Below are 9788 nucleotides of genomic sequence, written 5' to 3' on the forward strand. Positions count from 1 at the left end.
CCCCCCGCCCCGCTCCATCCCATCCTGTCCCAGACCTGCCCCTGCTCTGCAGGCCTAAAGGCAGCCCCACTGAGGGCCTCTCCTGGCTTTGGCTCAACAGCTTTACCAACAAACTCAATTACTAAAAATGAAGCTTTCTTGAAATAACAAGCAATTGTCGCAAAAGGGAATTTTGTTTTTCCAGCTTCATTGAGGTATAACTGACAAATAAAAGTTGTATATATTTAAGAAGCACAGTGTGATGTTTTGATGTAAGTATACATTGTGAAATGATCTCCACAATCAAGCTAATTAACACAATCCATCACCTCGCATAGCTACCATTGTGTGCGTTGTAAGCACGCTTAAGACATGCTCTCTTAGTAATTTCAAGTGCATACTGCCATATTATTAACTATAGTCACCACGCCATACATTAGCTCTCCAGAACTTACTCATCCTGCATAAGTGAAAGTTTGTGGCCTTCGACCAACATGTTCCCATTTACCCCACCTCCCAGCCCCTGGTCACCACCATTCTAACTCTCCGCTTCTGTGTTTGACTTTTTGAGATTCTACATGTAAGTGAAGTCATACAGTATTTGTCTTTCTGTGTCTGGCTTATTTCATTTAGGATAATGTCCTCAAGGTGCATCCATGTTGCCACAAATGGCAGGATTTCCTTCTACAAGAGTAAACTTTGTATTGTAAATGAACATATGTAAAACATTGGAAACTAGGTTGGTAAAAAAGGGACGCTGATTAAGAAAACATGATGACTAAATGTAATGTGGTATACTGGATGGGATCCTGGGACAGAAAAAGAAATTTAGGGAATAACTGAGGAAATCTGAATGCTGTGTGGACTTTAGTTAACAATAATGTATCAATACCGGTTCATTTGGAACAATGTACGTATTGTTCATAATAGAGGAAAGTGGGTGTAGGATATACAGGAACTCTCTGTACTATCTATCCAATAATTCTGTAAATCTAAAACTGTTTTCAATAAAAAGCACGTTAACAACAACAAAAAAAAGGGACACTGAGTTCTGCTGACTGGTCAAAATAATGCATTCCCTGGTAATATCCCATTCAAGGGTGTTAGCCTTTAATGACATTTCCTGAGCTTGGGGACCTGCTATTCCAAATAGTGGCTAGTGAGATGCAAACTGGTAAATATAGAATGGATAAACAACAAGGTCCTACTGTGTAGCACAGGGAACTATATTCAATATCCTGTGATAAACCATACTGGAAAAGAATATGAAAAAGAATGTATATATGTGTATAACTGAGTCACTTTGCTGTACAGCAGTAATTAACACAACATTGTAAATCAACTACACTTCAATAAAATAAATTACCCAAATAGTGGCTAGTGTACATTTTCAAGTTTCTAAGTAGGAAGCTGTTATATAGGCGTGAGGCAACGGTAAATGTCTAGGGCTGGGTGTGTTGCCATCTTGGGAAAAACATCTATCAACCAATCCAGAATTTCCAGGGCTGTTTCCAATTTCAAGGTGATTTATGGGTCTAAAACTAAGATAGTAATCCTTTGGACTCCCAAGCCCTGTCACTGGCCTGGGTTTATGGCTACAGTTGGCAATGTGGGGTGAGGCCCCAGCCTGCAGAGGTTCCCCAGGCCATATTCAGGGCCTTTTAGTTGATGACTGAGAGGGCAACCTGGTAGGACCATGGAATGCCTAGGTCACATTCCTCCCCGGGACCCCAGATTTTATCAGCAGCTGAACTACAGGGGAGCTGGTCCTCCTTGACCAGAGCCTGGCTGGTAGTTCTTTGATGCTTCAGAGCACTCGGTGGCCTGGGCCTGAAAGGTATTCCACCTGTAATGAGCATGGTTTTGGCTTAGGAATCCATCAGAGTTGTACTACAAGGGATAGGGTTTGGGCCCATGTACCACTTCTGTTACCAGGCGGGCTGTGGTGTTTGTCAGGAGTGGGCAGGTTAACCTGAACTGAGCAGTCTGTTTATGAGGTAGACAAAGTCCTCAGGGCGCAGGGATGGGCCCTGATACATATTGAGGGATAAGGAGAGAGACCAAGGGGGCTATTCGTGCCTCCTCCCCCAACCCCAACTCCTGACACTTGCAACCTACACCAGAAACAAAGGACAGAGCAATGGAAATTAAAACCTAGAAACATACAAGGAGTGAAACAAAATATAAGCAAGGGAACAGACAACCCCAGACAAGTATGAAGAAAAACACATACAGGCACATCGTAGTCAAGCTGCTGTAACAAAAGATAAACTGCTGTAAACCAAGAATATCTTGAAAGTGGCCAGAGGAGAATGGCATATTTCATAGAGAGAAGTAATCATCGGAATTACAGTCTTCCCTCAGTATCCCAGGGGCATTAGTTCCAGGACCAATCCGTGATGCTCAAGTCCCTTATATGCACAGTAATTGCATATAACCTACACACATCCTCCCGTATACTTTAAATCTTCTCTGAATTACCTATAATACCTAATATAATATAAATGCTATGTAAATAGTTTTGATTTTTGGAATTACCTGGATTTTTTTTTTTTTTTTGGAATATTTCCAATCCGCCTTTGGTTGAATCCATGGATGCACAACAGGTGGATATGGAGAGTTAACTGTACTGCTGACATCTCTTAAGAAAATATGAAGGCCAAAAGGGCAATAACATATTTAAACCACTGGATAAATGAACCTTGTTCAGCTAAGATTTAGTACAAATTTGCCTTTAAAATCAGGTGAACCTAGAAATATTTGGAAGTGGTTGGCAGGTTATTGAACTATTTGGGTTTTCGGTCTTCTGAAGTCAATTTTAGTAGTTCAGTTTTCTGATTCTTTTCCATTTTATCTAGTTTTTAACAAATGTATTGGCATAAATTTGTCAGTGTTCTATTCAGATGTTTTAATTATTAATGCTTCTACAGTTATGGCTCCTTATTCTATTGTTGGTGTTTTTGCTCTTTATCTCTGGGTTCATATTCCTAGAAGTGTACCTATTCCATCTATGTTTTTCAAAGAATCAGCTTGTGGACTTGTTCATCCTCTCCATCATTATTTTAGTAATTTTTTTTCTTTTTTTATTATTTCTTTCATCATGTTTAGAATTAATATACCATTTCATTTCCAGCTTCTTGAAGATTGTTTCTTCTTTTCTGTTTCATGATATTTTTTTCTTTTTTTTTTGCGATACGCGGGCCTTTCACTGTTGTGGCCTCTCCCGTTGCGGAGCACGGGCTCCGGACGCGCAGGCTCAGCGGCCATGGCTCACGGGCCCAGCCACTCCGCGGCATGTGGGATCTTCCCGGACCGGGGCACGAACCCGTGTCCCCTGCATCAGCAGGCGGACTCTCAACCACTGTGCCACCAGGGAAGCCCCATGATTTTTTTTTTTAATGTATTTAAGCATAGAAATTTATAACCAAGTATCACTTTAATTATATCCCATAATTTTGTTATATAATACTTTAAATATTTTCATTATGTTTTTTTTCATAAACCATGAATTAGTTTTTTGAGGGGTGCAAAGTAGTTAAAGATATTGTGATTTACAATAAATACATATTTCAGTCTTCCAGCCATAGTTCCTAGCTCACAGCTCTCAAAATTCTTGTAATTTCCTGAGAAATAAGAGCAAAGGGAGCATCTTTTGTTATAATTTGTTCTCTTGTTCTCAGTTCCTGAAATGCCTTCAGAGCCATAAAGGTGAAATAGGTGTCTTGTTATTCACAAGCCCATTTTTACCAGAACTGGGTTTGTGTTAATGAGGTGACTTTTGGAAGTCCCCTAAGGATGGGGGCACTGGTTGCCAGGGGGACCAATCATGAACAGAGTGTTGGAACTTTCAGTCCCACCCCCTGATTTCTGGGGAGGGGAGAAGGGCTAGAGGTTGAATCACCAGTGGTCAATAATGTAATCAATCATGTCTTTGTAATGAGGCTCCATAAGACAACCAAAAAGGAGGGGTACTAGAAAGCTCCAGCTGGAACCAGAATGCTTCCATGTGCCACCATGATGGAGCCCAGGGCTCCACAGAAGCTCCTTTATTCAGAACCTTGCCCCATGCATCTCTTCATCTGGCTGCTGATTCACATCCTTTAATTTCCTGTGTAATAAACTGGTAATCTAGTGAGTAAGCAGGTTTCCTGAATTCTGTGATTTGCTCTAGCAAATTCATAGAATCCAAAGGGGGATGTGGGAACTTCTGATTTATAGCCAGTTGTTCAGGAATATAGGTAACAACCTATAAGCCTTGAAAGCTATAAATTTCCTTTGTGAACTGCTTTACCTGCATTCCACAAATTTTGATATTTTTTTTATTGTTAGCCATTTCAAAATATTTCCTAATTTCTCTTATGATCTCTTTTCTGATTCTTGAATTATTTAGTACTATGTTGTCCAGTTTCCAATATGTGGGTTTTCAATCATCTTTTTATTACTAACTTCTAATTTAATTCTTTTGTGGTAAGAGAATACACCCCGTGGTTTCAAAGACATGTGATCTAACATATGGTCTATCTTGGTGAATGGTCAATGTGCACATGAGGATAGTGTGGACTCTACTGTTGTAGGTTGCAAGTTTTAATTAAGTCAAGTTGGTTGAAAAAGTTGTACACTTTTTAAATTTCCTTGCTCATCTTCTGCCTACTTCTTTTGTGAATTACTGAGACAGGTGTTACAATATGCAACCATAATTGTGGATTTGTCTGCTTCTCTCTTTTGGTTCTTCCAGGTTTTGCTTCTTTTTTGCATATGGATATCCAACTGTTCCAGCACCATTTGTTGAAAACACTATCATTTCTCTACTGAATGGGTTTTGAATCTTTGTCAAGAATTAATTGACCATATATGTGGGCATCTGCTTCTGGACTCTGTTCTGCCCCGTTGATCTATTTGTCTATCTTGGCACCAATACTGACCATTTTATTTACTATAACACTATAATAAGTCTTGACGTCAGGTAGTGTAAGTCCTCCAACTTTGTTCTTCTTTCTCAGAGTTATTCTAACTGTTTGTGATCCTTTGCATTTCAGTGTGAATTTCAGAACAAACTTCTCAATCTCTACCAAAGAAGCCTTCTGGAATTTTGTTGGAATTGCCTTTAATCTATGGATCAATTTGGGGATAACTAAAATTTTGACAATAGTCAATTTTCTGATCCATGAACATGGTATATCTCTCCATTTTATTAGGTCATGTTTAATTTTTATAGCAAAATTTTGTAGTTTTGAGTATTGGGGTCTTACACACTTTTTGTCAATTGTATTCCTAAGTATTTAATATTTAATGCTATTGTAAGTCATTTTGTCTTTTGTTTGTTGCTAGCATATAGAGCTAAAATTAATTTTTATATATTGATATGTGTCCTGCAACCTTGCTAAACTCAATTATCAGTTCAAGTAACTTTTTTTTGATGTCATGGATTTTTTTGCATAAATGATTATGTCATCCGAGATTAAAACAATTTTACTTCTCTCTTTCCAATCTAGATATCATTTATTTCTTTTTCTTGACTTATGGCACTGGCTGGAACCTACAGTACCATATTGAATACAAGTGGTGAGAACATCATTGTCTTGTTCCCTATCTTAAAGGGAAAGCATTCAATCTCTTACCACTAAGTTTGGTGTTAGCTGTAAGTACGTTTTTTGTAGATATCTGCAATAGGTAGAATTTCTAAAATGCTCCCCCAAAATCTTCCCACTAATCCCTTGAAAGACTGAATATACAAAATGACAATGGGCAGACCATATACAAAAAAATAGATCTCTGACTCACAACTTCTGCAGCAACCAGCCCCAAAGAGTCAGCACTTGGTCAGTAACTGCTAGCTTCCCTAATTTTTGCCTCCACTTCCAACTTAGGAACAAAAAGAGAAAGGCAGGGCTTCCCTGGTGGCGCACTGGTTAAGAATCTGCCTGCCAATGCAGGGGACACAGGTTCGAGCCCTGGTCCGGGAAAATCCCACATACCACGGAGCAACTAAGACCGCGAGCCACAACTACTGAGCCCGTGTGCCACAACTACTGAAGCCCGCTCGCCTAGAGCCCATGCTCCGCAAAAAGAGAAGTCACCGCAATGAGAAGCCCGCGCACCACAACGAAGAGTAGCCCCTTCTCACGGCAACCAGAGAAAAGCCCGTGCGTAGCAACAAAGACCCAACACAGCCAGAAATAAAAAAAATAATAAAACAAATAAATAAATTTTTAAAAAATCAAAAAAGAGAAAGCCAAATATGCTACCCTTAACAATCACATGGGATGTTCTGCTTACAATTAGCCCACCTCCACCTTCCGTATGCCAAAAGCCTTCAATAAGAGCATATGGTAAGCCTTCCCCTTTTCCCACTCCCCAGCCTGATTTTTTTTTTTTTTAATCTTTTTTTTTTTTTTTTTTTTTTTTGCGGTACATGGGCCTCTCACTGTTGTGGCCTCTCCCGTTGCGGAGCACAGGCTCCGGACGCGCAGGCTCAGTGGCCATGGCTCACGGGCCTAGCCGCTCCGCGGCATGTGGGATCTTCCCGGACCGGGGCATGAACCCGTGTCCCCTGCGCTGGCAGGCGGACTCTCAACAACTGCGCCACCAGGGAAGCCCCCCAGCCTGATTTTGAGTCTCTGCTATATGCAAGTGATGGTGCCTTACCTTTGTTCTTATATCAGTGATCTTCATTTATTCCCATGCCCTGGAATCTTCAAGCATCATGAGATCTCGCTCCTGTGATTATGTTATGTTACATGGCACAGTTGACATTAAGAGGGAAATTATCTGTGTGGGCCTTATCTAATCACATAAGCCCTTAAAATTAGAGAAGTTTATGGGCCAAAGACCTTAACAGACACCTCACCAAAGAAGATATACAGACAACAAATAAGCATATGAAAAGATGCTCCACATTATATGTCAATCAGGGAAATGCAAATTAAAACAACAATAAGATACCACTACACACTTATTGCAATGGCCAAAGTCCAGAACACTAACAAACCAAATGCTCACAAGGATGCAGAGCAACAGGAAGTCTCGTTCACTGCTGGTGGGAATAAAAATGGTGCAGCCACTTTGGAAGACAGTTTGGCAGTTTCTTACAAAACTAAACGTTACTCTTGGAAATTCCCGGGCAGTCCAGTGGTTAGGACTCGGCGCTCTCACTGACAGGGCCCAGGTTCAATCCCTGGTTGGGGAACTAGGATCCCACAAGCTGAGCAGCTCGGCCAAAGAAAACCCCAAAAAACTAAATACCCTACCATCCAGCAGTCACGTTCCTTGGTATTTACCCAAAGGAGTTGAAAACTTATGCCCACAGCAAAACCTGCATGTGGTGTTTATAGTAGCTTTATTCATAGTTGACAAAACTTGGAAACTACCAAGTTGTCCTGCAGTAGGTGAGTGGATAAGTAATGGTAGTACATCCAGACCGTGGAATGTTATTCAGCACTAACAAGAAACGAGCTATCAAACTGTGAAAGGACAAGGAGGAACCTTATATGCATATAACTAAGTGAAAGAAAGCAATCTGAAAAGACTACTTACTGTATGATTCCAGCTCTATGACATTCTTGAGAAGGCAGAACTATGGAGACAGTGAAAAGATCAGCAGTTGCCAGGGGTTGAGGTGAGGGGTGGGATGAATAGGCAGAGCACAGAGGATTATCAGGATACGAAAAGATTCTGTATGATACTATAATAATAGATCCATTTTGGGCTTCCCTGGTGGCGCAGTGGTTGGGAGTCCGCCTGCCGATGCAGGGGACGTGGGTTCGTGCCCCGGTCCGGGAAGATCCCACATGCCGCGGAGCAGCTGGGCCCGTGAGTCATGGCCGCTGAGCCTGCGCGTCCGGAGCCTGTGCTCCGCAACGGGAGAGGCCACAACAGTGAGAGGCCTGTGTACTGAAAAATAATAATAATAATAAAAATAAATAATAGATCCATTTCATTATACATTTGCCTAAACCCACAGAATGTACAATACCAAGAATGAATGTAAGGTAAACAATGGACTTTGGACGTTGATGATGTGTCAAAGTAGGTACATCAATTGTAACAAATATAGGGGATGTTGATAATGGTAGGAGCTGTTGAGAGGGGATACTCTGGTAAGGAACGTTGATAATGGGCGGGGCTATGCATGGTGGGATAGGAGGAATGTGGGAAATCTCTGTACCTTCCTCTCAATTGTGCTGTGAAAAAAAAACAAAAAACGCTCTAAAAAGAAACTAAAAGAAAAAATTAGAAACCTTTCTCTGATTAATAAAAAGGGAAGTCAGGCAGATTCAAAGTGTAAGAACTTGATACATCATTGTCGCTTTGAATATGAAGCGGGCCATGTGAGAAGAAATGGGGGCCTCAGGGAGCTGAGGGCAGAGCCTGAGTACCAGCCAGCAAGGAAACATAGACCTTTGACCTTCCACCTACAACCTAGAACCAGGTTCTGCCAGCAACTTGAATGAGCTAAAAGACAGATTCTTCCCCACGCCTCCAGGTGAGAGCCCAGCCGACACCAAAATGTGAGATCCCGTGCAGAGGGAGAAGTCCAGCGCATTCTGATTTCTGTGTTCAATGTTCGCTTATAAGATTTTTAAATGAGGGGGAAAAAAAACCTTTTATATTTACTCACTCATTTAATATTTCTAGTGCTCTTCATTTTGTTATGTACGTTTGAGTTTCTATTTCATGTCATTTCCCTTCAGCCTGAGGAAACTCCTTTTACAATGTTTTGCAGTGCTAGTCCATTGGCAATGAATTATCTCAGCTTGTTTTTATCAAAAATGTCTTTATTTTACTCTACTTTTAAAGAATCTTTTCACTACATACAGAATTCTAGGTTAGCAGTTTGTTTTTTTTTTAATTTCAGCACATTGGATGTCATTCCTTTAACTTCTGGCTTACCCTGCTTCCGACAAAAATTCTGTAGTAAATCTCATTTTTGTTCTCTTGAATATGATGTGTCTTTTTTTTCTCTAGTTTCTTTAAGATCTTCCCCTTTCTCACTGGTTTTTTTTTTTTTTTTTTTTTGCGGTACGCGGGCCTCTCACTGTTGTGGCCTCTCCCGCTGCGGAGCACAGGCTCCGGACGCGCAGGCTCAGCAGCCATGGCTCAGGGGCCCAGCCGCTACGCGGCATATGGGATCCTCCTGGACCAGGGCACGAACCCGTGTCCCCTGCATCGGCAGGCGGACTCTCAACCACGGCGCCACCAGGGAAGCCCATCTCACTGGTTTTCATCTGTTAGATTATTGTGTGCTTTGGTGTGGTATCTATTTATTCTGCTTGGTATTCACTGAACTTGTTGAATATTGACATTTATATTTTTCATCAAATTTGGAAATTATTTTCTGATCCCTGTCTCCTTTGGGGAGACACATATGTTAGACTACATGATACTGTCACTGAGGCTCTCTTCCTTTTCATTTTCCTTCAGATCTTTTTCTCTCTGTGCTTCAACTTAGAGAATTTCTATTACTACATCTCCAAGTTCATTAATTTTTCTCTTCTTTGGTGTCTAAGCTACAGCTAAGCCCATTTGGTATATTTTTCGCTGTAGACCTTTTATTTTTTCAGCCCTAGATGTCCTGTTTGATTTCTTTTAATATCTTTAATTTCTCTCCTTATTGTCTTCAGGTTTTCCCTTAAATTTTTGAGCATGTTTATGATGGCTGTTTTAAAGTTCTTTTCTATTAATTCCATCATCTCTGTCATATCTGTGTCTGTTTATGTTTTTCTCCTGGTTACGGGCGTCTCCTGGTTGTGCTTCAATGGAGGTCTAACTTTTTTTTTTTTTTTTTTTTTTTTTTTTTTTTTTTTTGGGCC

This window comes from Lipotes vexillifer, unplaced genomic scaffold, assembly GCF_000442215.2.
Source record: "Lipotes vexillifer unplaced genomic scaffold, Lipotes_vexillifer_v1.1 scaffold308, whole genome shotgun sequence".
Taxonomy (NCBI): domain Eukaryota; kingdom Metazoa; phylum Chordata; class Mammalia; order Artiodactyla; family Lipotidae; genus Lipotes; species Lipotes vexillifer.